Genomic DNA, 21,171 nt, shown 5'->3' with positions numbered 1-21,171 from the left:
GATGTGTAGTGCGTCCCTGCGTGCAAGGTCCGGGGGGGCTGGGTTTACGATGGAAGAGTTGAGAGGTAGGATGGGACTGGAGTGTATTGGTGTTGTGATGAGGAGAGGTAGATTGAGATGGTTTGGACATGTGGAGAGGATGGGGGATGATAATTGGGTGAGGAAGGTGAGAAGTGTTAACATTGGGGGTGGGGTTACGAGGGGCAGACCGAGAAAGACATGGGACGAGGTCATCAAGTGTGACCTCAGGGTTAAGGGACTGAACAGGGAGGCTGCAATGGATCGCGCAGCGTGGAAAGCTGCCATTAGGTGACCAAGGCTGATGCATGCAGGCATGTTGGAGCCTTTAAAAATGAAACAATATATATATATATATATATATATATATGCAGTACTCGTCAAAATTACGCAGCACCTTCCGCCGTGCGCGCAATACTTATGGCCAAAAAAGAATCACCCATTTTGGGGGGTAAAAATTGAGCCACAAGTTTGTGCCGCGAGCATGACGTCACAGTAGCCTGAGGCCTTCCGATGTGCTGGTTGGTTCCCGCCTCAGTTGCTCACGGGCTGCCTGAGAGAGAGGAGCTCCGCCGCGTCTCCCTCTGAAATTGCACCATTTTTTACCGAGTGTCCCACAGTGTTTTGGCTTTCGCCACTTTGTTATGGCACCTACCTGTGAACTATCGAGTGAAATCATATCCCAGATCATTGCTCTAAAGGAAGCAGGCCACCAGACAAAGGAAATTAGTGAATTGGTTGGTGTGGCACGATCGACAGTGCGTCACTGGTGTGCGTGGTTTCGAGTGGAAAACAGTGGTGAAATTCCCACAAAGAAGCTGCGGTCTGGTAGGCCTAGGAAACTTCCCCAAGGTCTGTTAATGTTTTAAAACGTGCAGTGGAGTTCAATCCTCGTGTGAGTGCAAGAAAAATAAAGGAAAGCAACCCGGAAGTGTTTGGTGAGGTGTCTGTGAGAACTGTGTCTCGTAGGGTTCATGAACTTGGTTACACAAGTCACAGGCCTGTGAAGAAGCCTCTTCTCACAAAGAACCAGAGACTTCGTAGGTTTGCCTTTGCTAATAAATATCTCCACTGGGGTGAGGAGCAATGGTTGTCAGTGTTGTGGTCTGATGAGGCAACATTTAGTGTAACCTGTAACAGAGGAGCACGTGTGTACCGACGCAAAGGTAGTGACCCACTTGACCCACGGTACGTAGAAAGCACAGTTAAACATCCTGATTCACTCATGGTATGGGCTTGTTTTTCAGGGCAAGGTTTGGGGAAGCTTGTGCTTCCAAAGAACGTTAGAGTGAATCAGGACGTTTACCTGGAGACTCCTTCGAGCTAACAGGTGCACGAGTGTTTCAGCAGGACGGTGCACCTGCTCACAAGGCCAAATCGGTCACCAAATGGCTTCATGACTGCAAGGTCTCATTCATGAAAGACTGGCCCGGAAATAGCCCAGACCTCAACCCAACTGAAAACCTCTGGTACCTCGTAAAGAAGAGTCTCCAAGGGAAGGACGTGAGCTCTCTGCCTAAGCTGGAAGCTGCAATTCGTGACTCCTGGGAGAAAATACCCCTCCAGCACCTCAGGAGCCTCGCCCTTTCACTTCCAAGACGTCTCAGGTCCGTGAAGAAGCATAAAGCATACCCTACGAAGCACTAAAGGTAAATAAAATGCATTACTTATATGTTCTTCCAATGTTGAAAGATTTGTTCCGTAGTAGGGACGCAGGGCGCTTCATACTTCTGACGAGTACTGTATATATATTTATATATAAAATTACAATCAATAACTTTCCTGAACTGAATCCACTGCTGGAGTAAAGCTTGCAAATCATTTTGGAAGGTCTAATTAAAACTGCATACTCATGTATGATTATCATCTAAACAACTGGTGAACTGCAGAAACATATGGCTTGGTATATACATTTGTGAGTATTGAGATGAATGAGGTGTAGCTACAGTAGTTAAGCTATGTGCAGTACGTGTATGATACAACGAACTTACTTGTAAGTGACTTCACCAAAAAAAAAAATTACACACACACACACACACACATGCTGAGGAAGACATTATAAATAAAAGAAATGATTAACTGAAATTTTTTTACAGTTACATCTGAAGCAAAACCAAAGTTAAAGATAAAATACATTTAATCATGGATGAGGGGATAACCTATATCTAAGAAAAAGATATCCGTGAAATTCTTAACAAAAATTTCCAATCAGCTTTTAGAGAGGAAAGTAATTCTGAGTGAGAGATACTAAGGAACATGCTCGCCCATACATATTACTAGATATACGATTATCGGAATGAAACATACAGGAAGAATTGAGTAAATTTGACAAAGGAAAAGCAAATGGTCCTGGCGAAATTTCAAGCTTCTACACATGAATGTGCAGAAGAGTTAAGCATACCAATATATTTAATATTCAAGGAATCCTTAAGTCAAGCTACACTACCTGATATTTGGAAGAAAGCAAACATTGTTCCCTATTCAAGAAAAGAAATTGACAGAATCTACTCAATCATACACCAGTAACCCTGACCAGTGTCGTAAGCAAGGTACTAGAAAAGCTAATAAGAAAAATCATCTGGAAAAATACAACTTGATAACAGAAAGACAGTTTGGTTTTAGAAAAGGAAAATCATGTTACAAATCAATTAAGTTACTATGACAGAGTTACAGACACACTGCAGAAAAGAGAGGGATGGGTGGACAGTATCTATTTAGATTTTAAGAAAGCATTTGACAGAGTCCCACACTTTTATGGAAATTGTACCATCAAGGAGGAATCCATGGTAATTTGTTCTGTTGGATGCAGGATTTTCTCAGAAAAAGAGAAATGAGAAGGATGAGAAGGGAAGTCACTAGCGGAGTTCCACAGGGGTCAGTCTATCTATTTATCTATCGCCAGATGCCTCAATCCCATAAGGGGTGGCCACAAACAAACTGCCTCCATGTTGCTGTGTCCAATGCCACTTCAGTGCCTTGCTCCCAACTCACACTCCCCTCTCCCATATACCTCTCCACTCCATCCCTCAATCTCATCCTCAGCCTCCCCCTCCCTATCCCCCCCTCCACCTCACTCGCATACACTCTCCTCATTAGTCTCTTGCTCTCCATCCTCACCACATGGCCAAACCACCTCAGTGTATTTCCCCTAATGCTTTTTATCACATCCAAATCCACACCACAGTGGTCCTTCACTTCCTCATTTGTCAGTCTGTCTCTCCATGTAACTCCACATGCTCTGCTCAAATAATTCACTTCCACTGCTCTCATTCTTGACATGTGTCCTTCCGACAAGGTCCAAGCTTCACTTCCATATGTTAGAGCAGGTATCACAAGACTGTCATGCAGTGACTTTTTTACTTCCACGCTCACTTCCCTGTTTCTTATCGCTGCTTTCAAAGAACCAGCAACCTTTCTTCCCTGCTGTACCCTTGTAAACACTTCACCCTCTAAACTTCCATCCTTACTCATCACACTATCCAAGTAGTTAAATGCACTCACATTTTCCATTTTCTCCTCATCCAGCCTCACTGTATATCCAGTGACTTTATTTCTCTCAAAGACCATAACTTTTCTCTACACTCTCCTTTAGATTCAGTTTCTTATACACACTCCTAAGCTCATTCACCAAGCCTTGCAGTTCCCTTTCATCTTCACTTAACAATACAGTATCATCTGTAAACAACAATACAGGGAGTTTCCAAACACTGCCCTCTCTCACTAGGGTCACTCCAACATTCACTGCCCTATCATGGTTCAGTGCTGGCACCAACTATGTTTTTAGTATATATAAATGATATACAAAGGAACATTGGAAGCTATCTAAATATGTTTGCTGATGATGCAAAAATACAAAGGAGAATTACAAAATCAGTCTCACAGAGAGCTACAAGAACTAAATAAGCTTCATGAATGAAGCACTATATTGCAAATGGAATTCAATGTGGACAATCCATCCATCCATCCATCATCCAATCCTACACTGCCCCATGAGGAGCATAGAAGCCTGGGGCTAGGCAGTTGATCCTGACATTTAAGATGAGAGTGACCAGCCTCATTCATCTCTGAGTGGCATTACATGAGCAATAAACCCCAACCACCCCTTGGATATAAATCTTCACCAGCTCAATCCCACTGGAATGCAATAATTACCCAATAAGCCACCAGACACCAAAATTTGGTTATATGGTTACCACCCAATGTAGTAAATGGTTTCCTGGTGTACAGGAAACCATTTGGTTTGTCACTCGGTGTAGAGTCACCCACAGGCAGAAGGAAGAGGAAAGAATGAAGGAAAGGCGGAAGAGGGAGTGTAAGGTCACCTGTAGGCAGAAGGACAAGGAGAGACTGAAGGAAAGAAAGACAGAAGAGGATGGAAGGAAAGAAGGATGGGAGAGAGGAAAGGGCAGACACCCGAGAGCAGCACTACATCGAGTGAGTGGATGGTGGGCACCTCCACCTAAATGCCACATAATTAAGTTTGGTAAACATGGAAAAAGACCAGACAGGGATTATTAGCAAGGAAGTTCAACCCTACACATATCAGCAAAGGAAGGACCTAGCAGTGATTATCAATAACAAACTATTTCCAGGAACCACATAAATAAGAAGGTACGGAACATGCACACACTGTCTGCTAATATGAGAATTGCATTTACATATATAAATGAGGACATGCTTTGAAAGATAATAACATCATTCATAAGACCAACCCTGGAATATGCATCAGTGGTCTGGAATCATCATCTCAAAGAATAACGTAGATAAGATTAAAAAAGTACAAAGGAATGCTACCAGATGGGTACCAAGCCTAAAGAATCTAAGCTATGAAGAATTACTAGAAAAATTGAACCTACCAACATTACAAGGGAGAAGGAAATGAAGAGACATGATTACGCTGTTTAAATGCATCTCAGTGGAAGAGAAAATAGACATCAATGAGTATATAACCTATGGGGAGGCATCCACAAGAGGACACTAAAAAACTGCATAAAATGAGAGGTGAAAAGAAGTAAGGAAGTGCAGTTTCCCAAATAGGGCAACTGATCAGTGGAATGCACTACTGAATGAAATAGTGTGTGCAAAAACTTCAATACTCATAAATTTAAGGATATGTATGATAAAAATGGTTTAATACATGGGACAGTATGAGCTTGACTCATTCCTGTAAAGATAAAAGTAAGTATGAACAATTAGGTAAGAACACACACACACACACACACACACACACACACACACACACACACACACACACAAATCATTACTGGATGCTCTGCCTTCTCATCAAACTATTCTGGCACTCTGGTAAAACTCATGAAGAAATATCAGATTAACCCGCGGCGTCCCGTCGACGTTCTTTAACGTCCACATGTTTTGTCACTGCCAATCCCGTCGACGTAAACGCGAATCAATTGCAAGGTCCCTAATTTGCACAATTTTCAATTTTCGTGAGTGATTTTTGGTACGTATACACGTGACACCTTCCTCTACAAGATGCCAGGCAGGGACAATGCCTTACCCAGCATGACCTCCTCCCCCCCTGCATGCCATTGTCTCAGCAATTCACCAGTTATCAGTGACCTGGCCAGTAAAGCCATGTCATGCCACGGTACGAAATTCAGGGCCAGAGTGATTCCCCAATCAATGACAATGTGGAGGACAAACTTTACATAGCATTAGAGGAAGAAACAGTCAGAAATGATGATCAGGTAATGTGGCAAAAAAAGGTCAGGTATGGTGATGAGTTAGTGAGTGAAACAATGCTTAAAATGCCTATATTACTGCTTGAAAACCAATATACTCTCGTACTACATATAAATTCGTACCAAGTAAATAAATACATACCGTTTATGAGTGGTGTGAAATAGTTATCTTCCCACAGAACTCGTTTTCTTTGGAGCCAGCCTGATAGAAGACCCAGTAAGGTAAGGAGGTACACCTACCTGTATCAAGTATTTTAAATCTCAGGTGAGCAATTTCTCTATGAATTTTCGATGTTTCTCACCAAAAGCGGAGGTTTGAGCCCCCAAAATTTTTTTCTAAAATTGGTCGTGATTGGGGGGAGTCAGTGGTGGAATAGTGGTCAGGATGGGGCGGATTAATGCAATAGTAAGTCACCTAAAATGACACTTGTGTCTATGTCTCCAGCACAAGATGATTCACAAACTGTTTGTGAAATGAACAAATTATGTAAAAACTGAGTCAGACAAAGAAACAAGAAGTCAAGAGGAGGCTCTAAAGTAAAAAACTGATACTCCACGTTTCCACTGTAGTTACTATATACTGTGCACCAAGTTTAATAATAACTTAAGACAATATTGATGTATGAGTGAACTGTTAAGAAAACAGCAATACAGTATCATCGTGTTATTTAAACTCAGTGGCTATCATCATCATTTAAACCCTACTTCTCATAAGCAGAACACACGAGGAGTGAGGTGCTCTATAAGAAAACTCTTTTTATCTCATGCTGGGAAATAAAAGATGGACAGGTGTTCCCAGGTTTAAATGAGAAAAAACAGTATACATAAATTCCATACATGCCAAACAAGACAACTAAAAGGGACAGAAAACCTCTCCTGGTGCAAAGAGGTGAGAATTCAAATTATCATTTGTGCTGCAAGCAGCCACACTTATGAAAATGGAGAGATTATATCTGGGGTTTCTTTCCTTCTGATTCATATCACTAAAGCAATCATATATTCATTCATCATCTAATCCAGTGTTGCCCCACGAGAAGTGTAGGAGCCCAGGGCTAAGCAAGTTGGTCCTGACATTTAAGATGAGACTGACCATCCTCACTCATCCCCGAGTGGCATTACATGGGCAATAAACCCCAACCAGCCCTTGGATATAAACCCGAACTGGGTCAATCCAACTGGAGTGCCTTAATTACCCACTAAACCACCAGGTGCCATTATTTGGTTATATGGTTACCACCCAGCATGGTAAATGGTTTCCTGTGGCATTCAGGAAACCATGTGCCTTGTCACTCAGTGTAGAGTCACCCGTAGACAGAAGGAAGAGGAAAGAATGGAGGAAAGAAAGGCAGAGGAGGAAGGAAAGAAAGAAGGAAGGAAGAGAGGAAAAGGGAGGTACCCAAGAGCAGCACTACACCGAGTGAGTGGATGGTGATCACCCCCACCTAATACTACATAAACACAAGAAATGGCTAATATGATGAGGACGATATAGTAGAAACTCCAACTTCCCATTTCCCCCACAATGGGTGGTATGATAAAACTTCAAATTGTGAAGGGAAAGGCAATCCCCTAATTTCTGACTGACTTTTGAATCACCAGGCCAAAACAGAATGTGTTTAGTCTCCCAGTAACACTGTTGAATACACTCTGTACTGTGGAATGCAACTGTATAAGCCTACATGTGGATCACAAATTACAATGCCTGAGACACTGTGAAACTGAGTCTGTGGTACTGGTGTAGCGTGGTAGGTGGGGGCACTCACCATCGGCTCATTCGATGTAGTGCTGCTCTCGGGTGTCTGCCCTTTCCTCTTCTCCCTCCATTCCTTCCTTCCTCTTCTGTCATTCTTTCCACATCCTTCTGCCTATGGGTGACTTTACACTCCCTCTTTTGTCTTTCTGTCCTTCATTCTTTCCTCTTCCTTCTGCCTGTGAGTGACTCTACACTGTGTGACAAGCCAAATGATTTCCTGTACACAAGGAAACCATTTACTACGCTGGGTGGTAACCATATAACCAAATTATGGTGCCTGGTGGTTTAGTGGGTAATTACAGCGCTCCAATTGGATTGAGCCGGTGAAGGCATATATCTAAGGGGTGGTTGGGGTTATTGCTCATGTAATGCCACTCAGGGATGGACGAGGCCGGTCACTCTCATCTTAAATGTCAGGACCAACTTGCTTAGCCCCAGGCTCCTAAGCTCCTTGTGGTGCAACGTAGGATTGGATAATGGATGGATGGATGGTACTGGTGTACTTCTGCTAAACAAGAGAGGTATACAGGAATCACAGACACCTAGTTAGCTTGTTTTTGGCTGCCATGTGCAAGGATTTGATCCTCTATTGTGGCAACAGCCACATCTAATGTCGCAAATTCTTCACAGTCACATAATGCAATGTCATATGCACCCACGAATGGCATGCTCTATGCCTATATGGTAATTGGTCATTGTCCACTCATTTTGGGTTTTACATTTTCTAGAGAACATGTATTATATCATCTGCTGACTCTTAACTCTTATTAGTTCACCTTCCCAAGGAATCCGTTAGACCCTTGGCATATGTGAGGGCAAACAGAATATATTTTTTTTTCTCGTAATGGGCAACATAAGATGATGATGTTGCTGCTGCTGCTGATGATGTGTATAATATTCCGCCAGACAGTAATAAGGAGCTTCTTTGCCAATGGACAGTGATAAAAACACATCTAGTGATGAATATAGTCTCTCTGGATGATTGTATTACCGATTTCAACCCTGAAAATGAGTGATCTGACTGCAATTCATGAGCCCAGTCTAGTGTCAATCTCTGCAGGAAGGGGACAATGGTGTGATATGTTAATTATATATTCTATTTATGAGAAAACAGACATAGCAAATTATTTGACAATGTGAAGTGTCAGTGTAGAGATAAAGTTGATCCTCACATCTATAATCAGGACTGAGTCAGTGTGGATGGAAGACTGTTTACTTTTATTCTGAGAGTGACTCTTTAAAGAAGAGGTTAGTACTCACATATTTTCCAAACATGTCTATCAAAATTGTGGGCTTGCCTACCATTTCATGATTTAAACTTTGAACATAAGGTCATATGAAGCTTCTTCAAACACAACTGGTGGTTAGAGGGGCCATCAAATCCCTAAACCAATCCATAACTCCTTCACATACCAATGATGTACTGGTACTTGTGATATCACTCACTACAGCCAAATGTCTGTTCAGCTGTGAAAAGCCTCACATAATAACAAGGGTAAGGAGTTACTGTATCACAAAACCATTCAATACTGATATAAATTATATTAATACTTCTTTCTAACCCAAATATTAAGAATACAGTCCCAGTTTCATATCACTGTATTGTTAATGGACAGCCATGAAATTCTGCACTCACAACAATTTCCTTTTTGGTGATCAATGTGTTATGCAGTTAACAATAAATTCTAGGTATCTGGCTGAATTAAAGTTAAAGAATTATTGTACACATCATAAAGCAGTATATATGTTTCCAAATGCACATAATCTACTACAGTATACAGCTTAATGCACATTTGCTATTCCAAGCTGTTGAGTTTGAAGCTTTAATACTTTGATACTAAATCATATAAAAATTGATTTCAATGCTCAACAATATTAAACTTATGTGAATTCTGATTTATCACTAATGTGAAAATTTAATGCTGAAGCAAATCACTGGGAAATTATTATAAGTCTAAATTTTACTCATAAAGTCGGGATGTTGATAATTGACATGCAAAGGACATTGCTGACCACCACATACATAACCCATAACTTCATACTTCTATACATACATACATACATATATACCTGTATATATATATATATATATATATATATATATATATATATATATATATGCAGTATTTATCAACAGTAATCTTGAAAAACAGTAATCTTGAAAAAAAAAACCCTACCCCTGGGGGTAGGGTTTTTTTTCAAGAATACTCCCCCAGTATCCCTGCTTGTTGTAAAAGGCGACTAAAAGGGTTGGTGGAGGGTTAGTGCCCCTCCCAGGAAAACAACTAACTAAAAAAACAAACAAGAAGCCTCGGACAAAGACTGACCAAACGATGACGACCCAGGACCGGACAAAGGACTTGGTAATGGGTATATGGAATGTAAGAGGAGCGAATGATGAGGTGAAAGAGAGAGAGATTGTCCAGGTGCTAGAGGGTGCGAAAGTGGATGTATGTGGAAGAAATGAAATAAAATGGAGAGGAGAAAGTGTGAGAGAATGGGAGTATGGATGGGGTATATGTGCAGGAGTAGGTGAGAATGAGAGGGCAATGGAAGGAGTATGTATAGTTGTGAGTAAAGATGGAAGAGGAGCATAAGACAGTATGGATCAGTTGGGTCAAGGATTGTGTGGGTAAAGTTGAAAGTTGGAATACAAATGTGGGCGATTGTGTGTGTGTATGCGCCAACGCAAGATCGTGCTAGAAGAGTGAGAGAAGAGTTCTGGACAAATGTAGAAGTGTGCATGGAAAAGTTTGGAAGGAATGAGAGAGTGTTTTTGATCGGTGATATGAATGGTAAAGTTGGGAATGTGAAGGTGGATGGAATAGTTGGTGAGTGCGGTGTGCCTGCTGAGACAGATGAGAATGGGAGTGCATTAGTGGAGATTTGTGCTGGGAGGGGGTTGGTGATAGCCAATACCCTCTTCAGGCATAAAATGATCCACAGGTATACATGGCGAGTGATGAGAAGGGTGGGTGGTGAACTGAATGAAAGGAAGGCAATGATTGATTATGTGTGTGTGTGGATGAAAGGATGCGAAGATGTGTAATGGATGCAAGAGCTTATAGAGGTTGGGGGAGTGGACCTTCTGACCACTACTTGGTGGTGGCCAGAATTAGGATTCAAGTAGGATAGAGGAATAGAAGAAGGGAAAGACAAGAGGAAGGAGTAGTTGCAAGGAGAGTGGAAAGGTTACAAGAGGATGAGAAAAAGAAAGAGTATAAGAGAGATGTGGAGGAACGATTGGGCATATATGAACTGAAGCAGATGGGAGAGTGGAAGGTTTGTGTAGGATATTTACAGAAGAAATATGTGTAGCATGTGATGTGGTGTGTGGAAGGAAGAGAAGACAGAGGGGGGTGCAAGGAACAGCGTGGTGGACTGAAGAGGTGAGACAGGCTGTGGCACAAAAGAAGAAAGCATACAATGAATGGATGAGAAATAGGGGCGTGGAAGAAGTTGAGAGGTGGAAGAGAGAGTTATATGTAGAAAGAAAGAGAGAGGTAAAAAGATTAGTAAGAGAGAGTAAGAAGAGAGTGGATGAGGAATTTGGAAGGAATTTGAGTGTAAAGTTGAGGGACTGTAAGAAAATGTTCTGGAAAGAGGAGAAAAGAGTAAGACAGGGTGGAAGTGAAGTTAGCAGGGGAGTGAAAGATAAAAATGGTAGATTACTAGTGGAGAAGGGAGAAAAAGTGAGCAGATGGAGAGAACACTTTAAGGAATTGTTGAACATAGAGGATGGAAGTAATGCGAGTATAAGTGGCTGGGGAATGGCTGGGAGAAGGAAGGAGGTGAGAAGACAGGAAGAAATCAGTAGGATAGAAGTTGTGGAAGCAATGAAGAAAGTTAAATCGGGGAAAGCCCCAGGAATTGATGGAGTGTGTGGTGAAATGCTGAAGCATGGGAGAGAGATAGTAGTAGAATGGATGTGGAAGATGTGCAGATTGGCCTGGGAGGAAGGTAGAGTCCCGGAGGATTGGAAGTCAGGTATAATTATTCCCTTGTACAATGGAAAAGGGGAAAAAGAAGTGTGTGGTAATCATAGGGGCATTTGTCTTCTTAGTATAATAGGAAAAGTGTATGGTAGGATACTTATTGACAGAGTTAGAGAAAGAACAGAGAAATTAGTTGGAGAAGAACAGGGAGGCTTCAGGAAGGGAAGAGGTTGTGTAGATCAGATATTCATTCTTAGATCTTTAGTGGAAAAGTTTCTAGAGAAGGGAAAGAAGTTGTATGCGGCTTTCATGGATTTGGAGAAAGCATATGACAGGGTGGATAGACAAGGATTGTGGAAAGTGTTAAGAATATATGGAGTAGATGGGAAGTTGCTGAATGCTGTGAAGAGTATGTACGATGGTGTGAAGGCTGCAGTGCGTGTGGATGGCGAACTAAGTGAATATTTCTCTTTGAAAGTTGGGTTGAAACAGGGATGTGTCATGTCTCCATGGTTGTTCAATCTGTACGTGGATGGGGTAAAAAAAGAGGTACAAGGTAGGGTAGTGGATGTTGGAGTGGCCCTGGTGAGAGAGGGTAGTGTTTGGAAACTCCCTGTACTGTTGTTTGCAGATGATACTGTGTTGTTGAGTGAAGACAAAGGGGAGCTGCAAGGCTTGGTGGATGAGTTTGTGAGAGTGTGTAAGAAACGGAATCTAAAGGTGAATGTAGGGAAGAATAAAGTAATGGTCTTTGAGAGAGGTGAAGTCAGTGAATGTACAGTGAGGTTGGATAGTGAGGAATTGGAAAATGTGAGTACGTTTAAGTACTTCGGTAGTGTGATGAGTAAGGATGGAGGTTTGGAAGGTGAAGTGCTTGAAAGGGTACAGCAGGGGAGAAAGGTTGCTGGTTCTTTGAAAGCAGTGATAAGAAACAGGGAAGTGAGCATGGAAGTGAAAAAGTTACTACATGACAGTATTGTGATACCAACTCTAACGTATGGAAGTGAAGCTTGGACGTTGTTGGAAGGACACAAGTCAAGAGTGAGAGCAGTGGAAATGAGTTATTTAAGAGGAGCCTGCGGAGTCACTTGGAGAGACAGGCTGACGAATGAGGATATAAAGGAGCGTTGTGGTGTGGATGTGGATGTGATAGGAAGCGTTATGAGGAACACACTGAGGTAGTTTGGCCATGTGGAGAGGATGGAGTGTGAAAGACTGACGAAGAGAGTGTATGTGAGCGAGGTGGAGGGGGGAAGAGGGAGGGGGAAGCTGAGGATGAGATGGAGGGATGGGGTGGAGAGGTATATGAGAGAGGGGGGTGTGAGTTGGGAGCAGGGCAGTGAAATGGCGGGGGAGAGGGCGACTTGGAGGCAATTTGTTTGTGGCCACCCCAAATGGGATTGAGGCATCTGGCAATAGATAGATAGACAGAATGTTAGGATACAATGCAATTTTTTAAAACAATTTTTTATTTTGCGTGAACTAAAAGAATTTCAATTTTTTCTGATACATCTGTGAAACTGTCAGGAAATATTATTTTATACTTTACTATCACTGCATGCATGTTATTTGCCCCCTCAAGGCACTGCTATGGCATGACTCACCTGCCCACCTCACCATGACGTACAAATGCACATGTGGTAGCTGTGACCCATCACTCATTTGTTTACCACACTGTTTCTCTCTCTCTCTCTCTCTCTCTCTCTCTCTCTCTCTCTCTCTCTTTCTGAGGTATGTGCTGCAAGGTCTTTGAGATACTGTCAACCAAGATCATATGTACTGCTGTATATTGGATCTCTTAAAAAAAAAAAAAAAAAAAAAAAAAAAAAAAAGAGAGAGAGATAGAAGGAAACATTTGGCTGTCAAGAAGATGTGGTACTGCCACTTACCTACCTCAGAACTGATTCAGGGATTGTAAAGGTGTGCAGAAGTGAGTTTTCATGTATAAAGAAGATCCATACATAAACAAGGGAAATATGATTTATGGAAGGGAGAAAGGGACCAAGCTTCCTGTGCGGTATTATGTTGGCATCACAATTTTATATAAGTCAAAACTAGCAGGTTAGGATTATTCTATGTTAGGTTAAGATACGTTTGGTCCGGTTAGAAGTTTGGTTTGGTTTGGATAAAAATGGGTAGCTTAAGTTAGGAAATATCAGTTTAGATAAGATTAAATTTGGATAAATTACATAATGAAAATTTAGACTACAGGAGAATAAACTGGGTTAGGCATGAGTAGGTTTGAATAAATGAGGTTAGGTTAAGTTACGATAATTTATGATAGGTTTGGATAAATCAGCACTGATGAGGGTAAATTTGCAAGAGAACTGTTCAGGTGGCGTGGTACGATGTTACTTGTTACTAGTGCGTTACTTGGGTTACTTGCAAGATGGCAACATGAATACAGAGTCAGGCAGCGGTACGTGGCAGCCTAAGTTACAGAGAACCAGTGGCCCCAGTGTAGTGGCTTTCAAATTAAGCACACTCACTGCCATCCCCACGCCCACACCAGCAGCCTGAGCCGTCTCTGCAACACACAAGGACCTGCAGCACCCCCACTGCCACACCCACGACCACACCAGCAGACTGAGCCCCTCCGCAACACAAGACACCTCCAGGCAGCTGGAGGTACTCGGTGCCAACGAGGCAACAGTTACCAGCCTCACTTGGCCACCCCTCAGATGAAACCATTACAGCCTCCATCCAGCTGGAGCACCTTAACCCACTAAACCACCAGCCAGGATAGCAAATAACATGGGATATAGCAAACCATTTCACTTGTCACTCAGGGGCACTACATGAGAGAGAGGCACTGCATCAAGGAGTCAGGAGGAGATGGGGACAACATCAAGCAGAGAGAGGAGGGATGGGGACTACATCAAATAAGGAGGAGGGATGGGGACTACATCAAATAAGGAGGGGGGATGGGGATGGGGACTACAAGTACAGAGGGGGGGATGGGGACTACATCAAATAGAGAGGGGGGATGGGGGACTATATCAAGCAGACACTGAATGGGGGAAGAGAGGGGGGGGTCACTATCAAGTGGGAGGGGGAGAGGTGAGTGGATAAAGAAAAGGGACCGAACAGGGTAGTACTCCTGAGGGGAATGGGAATGCTGGTGATAGGGAGAGCTGGAGCTCCTGTTTCACTAGCTATCTAACCATCCCCCTTTGCTGACCTTTTCAGTGTGACAGTAACATGGAGAGTAGACCAGCATACTCTCCCAAACATTTCCTCTAACTATCTATGCACTACACCACATGCACTTTACATTTCACACAACGTATCCCACTACATTACAGGGGTTGGCGCCAGCAAGGGCATGCGGCCAGAAAACTTTGCCCCCGCTACCTAGTGGCGGACTTCTGGGGGGAGGCGTGGCAGGGGTTCCGCCGGCATAGATCATGGGTCCAGGGCGAGATGGGGCTCGGGCCTGTGCTAGAGGGTACAGGGCATTGCGGTTCCCAGGCTGCCGCTTCCGCCCAATAGAGAGGGGCCCGAACCTGGGAGTAGCGTCCCAGGAGGCTGCCCTATCAGTGGGTGTATAATGGCGGGATAGTTGCAGTGCCAAGACGCGCTTGGAGGGTGTCCCTGCAGCTGTCCTGGCAGGGTGCCCCGAGGCCACTACCACAGCCACTGGTAAGCTGGTGGGCTAGGGGTCCCAGATCCATTGCCTGGACCTGGGATTGTGCGGTGAGTGGGACCTGTGCTGTGTCTGTCCCCATTTATTAATACTGAAGATGACAAAACAAAAAAGGTTTCAAAGCAAGCCTGAGGACAGTAAATCACCCATGGGGATGAGGGTGGGTTCATGGAATGTGGGAAGTTTGAGGGGAAGAGCAGGGGAAGTCGTTGAGGCATTCAGTAGGAGGTGGGTGGACGTGGCATGTTTGCAGGAAGTCCGGTACAGGGGTGGATCAGCCAGAAAGATTGTTGGGAAGGACTGTTGCTATAAGTTGTTTTGGCAGGGGAGGACAGACGGATATGGAGGTGTTGGTGTGATGGTTGCGGAGAAATGGGTGGAATGTGTTATGAATGTTTTGAGAGTAAGCGATAGGATATTGGTTGTGAAAATTCTGTTGGGAAGAAAGATAGCTGTGATTATATCGGCATATGCTCCACAGGCAGGATTGGATGAATCAGAGAAAGATAGATTTTGGGATGATTTAATACGTGTAGTGGGTGGTATGCGGGATGATGAGATAGTGATTTTGGGAGGGGACTTAAATGGTCATGTAGGTGAAGCAGCACAAGGTTATGAAGGAGTGCATGGGGGATGTGCATATGGTCTAAGGAATGCAGAAGGGGAAAGGATACTCGAGTTTGGGGAGGCAACGGACATGATTGTGTGCACACATATTTTAGGAAAAGAGACAGTAGGTTAATTACGTATGAGTCTGGGGGAAATAGCAGTCAGATAGATTATTTTCTGGTTAGGAGGGCCGATAGGAGGTTAGTGAGGGATGTTAAAGTTATAGGAAGTGAGGAGTGTGTGCAGCAGCACAAACTATTGATTTGTGATATGGTGCTTAAAGAACAAGTGATGAAAAAGAGGACTTATGTACCTAGGAGGAAAATATGGAAGCTGAAAAACCAAGTAGTAAGGGATGCCTTCTATAGCGAGTTGAGGAGAGTGGTGGATGAACAGGGAGCTGTAGACAGAGGCGTTAATGAACAGTACAGAGCCCTCAAGAACAATTTCTTGAGAGTTACTGATGTAACATGCGGCTGGACAAGAGGACCACCAAGACATAAAGTAACTTGGTGGTGGGATGAGGGTGTAGAAGCTGCAATTAAGGAGAAAAGAAGGCTTTTCCGGGAATGGAAGAAGGGTGGTAGCAAAGAGGAATATTTGGCTGCCAAGCGTAGGGCTAGGAGAGAGGTATACAGGGCAAAGTCTGAGTCACAGAGACAATTACTTGATAACCTAAATCATGGGGAAAGGAAAAATATATTTAGGGTGGCAGGTCAGGTGAAGAGGGATAATCGGGATATCATAGGTGAGCAGTGTGTGAAGAATGATGAAGGAAGGGTAGTGGTGAACAGTGAGGATATTAAAGATGCATGGAGAGAGCATTATAACCGGTTGTTGAATGAGGAGTTTGACTGGGACAGGGAAGGTTTGGAGCCAGCAGATCCAGTGTCTGGCCCTTGGCCTTTGATTGATACTGCTACTGTGAGTGAGGCAATAGGCAGGATGAGGGTGGGGAAGGCAGTAGGTGTGTCAGGGTTGACTGCCGAAATGTTGAAGGCCTCAGGCGATATAGGGGTGAGTTTAGTCACTGACCTGATAAATAGGATTATTTATGAGTGTGTTGTCCCAGATGATTGGCTGAAGAGTGTAACTGTAAATGTGTATAAAGGGAAGGGTGATGCCCTGGAAAGAGGGAATTATAGAGGTATAAAGCATTTAGATCAGATAATGAAGGTAATGGAGAGAGTTTTAGAAGGTATGATTAGAGAAAGAGTGAATATTGATGAGATGCAGTTTGGGTTTATGCCAGGTAGGGGGACCACTGATGCCATATTCATTGTTCGACAGCTTCAGGAAAAATATATTGGCAGGAGACAGGATCTTTATTTTGTTTTTGTTGATTTGGAAAAGGCCTTTGACAGAGTCCCTAGAGAGGTGGTGAAGTGGGCAATGAGAAAGCTTGGCTTGGAGGAGTGGCTGGTTAGGGTGGTTATGGCCATGTATGTGGGTGCTCACACCCAGGTGAGAGTGAATGGAGATTTGAGTGATGAGTTTTCTGTGAATGTTGGTGTGCATCAGGGGTCAGTCTTGAGTCCCATGTTGTTTATCATGGTACTTGAAGCCCTTTCACGTGACTTTAGAAACGGACTCCCGTGGGAGTTGTTGTATGCTGATGATTTGGTGTTGATTGCAGAGAATGAAAGGGAGGCGGAGGAAAGGTTTAGGAAGTGGAGAGATGGTATGGGGCAAAAGGGTTTAAGGGTAAATGCAGATAAAACAAAAGTGATGATATCTAGGGTTGGTGGCGGTACTGTCAAAGACGAGGGAGAGTGGCCATGTGCAGTTTGCCACAAGGGCGTGGGAAGTAATTCCATCTTGTGCGGTGTGTGTGATAAATGGGTGCATAAGAGATGTAGTGGTATCAGAGGTAGACTGCGAGATAATGCTGATTTTATGTGTACGGCGTGCCGGGGTGAGCAGGTGGAGATCGTCAGACGTGAAAGGATTGAACTTGCTGGTGAATCTCTTGAGTGTGTGGAAGAGTTTTGTTATTTAGGAGACATGTTGTGTGCTGGAGGTGGGGCTGGAGCTAGCTCTGTGGCTAGGGTGAGAAGTGGTTGGAAGAAGTTCAGGGAGCTCTTGCCTCTCCTGACATTGAGGGGCTCTCCCTACGTGCTAAGGGGTCTTTGTATGCAGCGTGTGTTAGGAGTGTAATGCTGTATGGCAGTGAGACCTGGGCAGTGAAGGAGGAAGACATTCGCCGGCTCAGACGTACAGAAATGACAATGATTAGGTGGATGTGCAGTGCGTCCCTGCGTCCAAGGCCTGGAGGGGCTGGGTTTACAATGGAAGAGTTGAGAGGTAGGATGGGACTGGAGTGTATTGGTGTTGTGATGAGGAGAGGTAGATTGAGGTGGTTTGGACATGTGGAGAGGATGGGGGATGATAATTGGGTGAGGAAGGTGAGAAGTGTTAATATTGGGGGTGGGGTTATGAGGGGTAGACCGAGAAAGACATGGGACAAGGTCATTAAGTGTGACCTTAGGGTTAAGGGACTGAACAGGGAGGCTGCAATGGATCGTGCAGCGTGGAGAGCCGCCATTAGTGACCAAGGCCGACACATGCAAGCATGTTGGAGCCTTTAAAAACGAAAACGAAAACGAAAACGAACTGGCATTCTATGATGGCACCCATCAGACTTCAGCTCACAAGATAATGTCCGTTTAATCAATGTGTTAGTAAGCAAAGACTGGTGCATCAGCTCTTTACTCATGTGTTCCTGCTCAGCCAGCTGTTTTTGCAACCATTTCTGAGTGTTATTTTTGTTCATTTAATCCCTTGATTAATAAAAGTGCCATTCTTTACCTGGAAATAAATTGACATGACTTTATTAACTTTTAATTATCACACACAGAACCTGGTCTTACTTTCTCTGGGTTCACATAGAACCTAATCCTACTTTCTTCATTAAAATGCAAAATACAGCAAAATTATATTTTGTGAAGATTTTTGGAACCTATCTTGAATTATATCCCAACATTACTTTGTGCAAATGATGTTCCACATGGGAATGGATGAGCTGACTCAGCAGTATTCTACAATAATATCTGTCTATAATACATGTCTCAAGCTCTCATGTAAAGGTAAAGGTGGGAACATACGCCATGAGGCGTTTAGCCGCGGTGCACATCTCTGTAACATAGGCCTTTAAGCCTATCTAGTTATCTATTGCCAGATGCCTTAATCCCATAAGGGGTAATCACAAACAAATCACCTCCATGTCGCCCTGTACTCCACCATTTCACTACCCTGCTCCCTCCCCACACACCCCTCTCTCATATATACCTCTCCACTTCATCCCTCCATCTCATTCTTGGCCTCCCCCTCCCTCTCCACCCCTCCACCTCACTCATGTACACTCTTCTCATCAGTCTCTCGCTCTCTGTCCCCTCCACGTGGCCAAACCACCACGATGTGCTTCTCCTAATGCATCCTATCACATCCACATCCACACCACAATGCTCCTTCACTTCCTCATTTGTCAGTCTGTCTCTCCATGTGATTCCACATGCTCCTCTCATATAACTCATTTCCATTGCTCTCACTCTTGACTTGTGTCCCTTCAACATGTTCCAAGTTTCACTTTCATATGTTAGTGTTGGTATCACAATATTGTCATGCAGTAACTTTTTCACTTCCATGCTCACTTCCCTGTTTCTTATCACTGTTTTCAGACCTCTGGGCCTGTGGTGAATTGATCACCCTATGACTTGGGATACAAGGTCACTGCATCATCCAAGTCAACACAGTTATCTCCCCTAGGTGTTACCCTAGGTACTCATTTTACCTACCAACCTACAAAGAGTGGATGGACACCTGAGTCAAGTGATCCCCAGCTGCCAGCACCAGAGTACGAACCCTGGCACTAACAGGCCGACAGCTTCGCAGTCAGCGATGCTGACCACTCGGCCACCATTACATGTAAAGCAGAGCTTGAATACAAGGTAAGTTCATATAACTGGCAGCAGCTGGCAGTACTTGAAATGTCAATTATCAAATATGAAATTTAGACTACAGTAATCCCTCAGTTATCCAGACGACCACAATCTGGACAATCCATTATCTGGATGGTGTGATCTAGCTGTTCAAAACCATTATTCATACATTTTTCTATTTTATCTGGATGAAAATGCTTGAATCCAGGTGGAAATTGTGGCTGCATGAACATTTCTGCCCGCTGGGCTGGTTTTTTTCATGTTTTTTAGGGCTGTGGTGATTGCCTGCCAAGGGTTGACATGCCTGGTTGACCATAATTATTGCTTGGCTGTGGTTTATAGGTCTGCTTGACCAGACAGTGTAAAACATCAGGAATAAGTGTAGTACAATGTGTTGTAGGGGCATTTTACAATGGCTTTCAAAGTTAGGGTAAGAACAAAGAGAGGACAGGGGAGGAGCTCACTATCCAGACAAAGCCACTATCCTGACATGCCTTTGGGTCTATTATGTCAGACAATCGAGGGATTATTGTATATGTAAACAGAGAGACATATGAAAAAAGATGAGCTACAAAGTAGTCTGTAGTCAGTTCTGTCACAGCCATCCACTTAAGGATGAAGCAAGGCATGATTATGAGCATATACCTGGGATACAAAAGCACTGGAATGGCCTTTTTATCAAAGTATCATTGCTGGCTAAAGGTGAAAGATCTGATAGATGTAATAATACCAACTGTAAATTTAGTCCATACTGCCAGTGACGGGATTTTGCCATAACTGTATTTTCAAAATTTCAAAAACATAAAGAAAAACTGTTCAATTACCTTTGTAACAGCTAACAGCAGCACAAAAATCTCAGTTGCCTTGTTGTATTATTGCAGACTTAACAGTGTATAAGGGACGCATATGTTGTATGATAAAGTTCTAATGTGCAAATAAATAGTGCTTAAGGTGGCTAGGTATTGTAGTAAGGTGGATGTTCACCAAAATATAGTGTAGTATGGATATGTAAGTCAGTTAAGTGAGAGTCCACTGTACTATTTATATATTTCATAAATTCTCTATCATACTCTAACAATTTTCTTGATATATCTTTATATATATTTTAACAATTTAATTTAACTGTATAACAAGTGCTGAAGCTCAGTAAACCTGTTGCAAGACACTCCTAATAATATAATTCTTTCTAACCCCAAAGTAATGCACAGCAGGGGTCATGAAACTTTTCCAAAGATATGTCAGCAAGCCATATGAATATCACAATAGCAACAGATTTGTGTGTTTAAACATTCAGACCATGCATATTTCAGCTTTCATAATGTAAAAAGAAATGCAAGGCAGTGAACAGTTCATGACATTTGTTTCATTAAGCAATCACTGGTAATAAGCAGATGTCTTCGAACTGGATCTATTCTGTTTGGAATGCAAAGCATCCATAGCCCTCCTAAACTGCCACTGGGCCTAACACCCCACCAGGCTGCAATTTCTTTTAAATATCATGTTAGTTCATGGTTGCACCAGTTATTTCAGTATGCTTTAGTCCCAGAGAGTAACCTAACTGGGTTTCTAG

This window comes from Coenobita brevimanus, chromosome 94, assembly GCF_032717465.1.
Source record: "Coenobita brevimanus isolate Jiangsu-jjx chromosome 94, ASM3271746v2, whole genome shotgun sequence".
Lineage (NCBI taxonomy): Eukaryota > Metazoa > Arthropoda > Malacostraca > Decapoda > Coenobitidae > Coenobita > Coenobita brevimanus.
Note: the sequence above shows the minus strand (reverse complement) of the source record.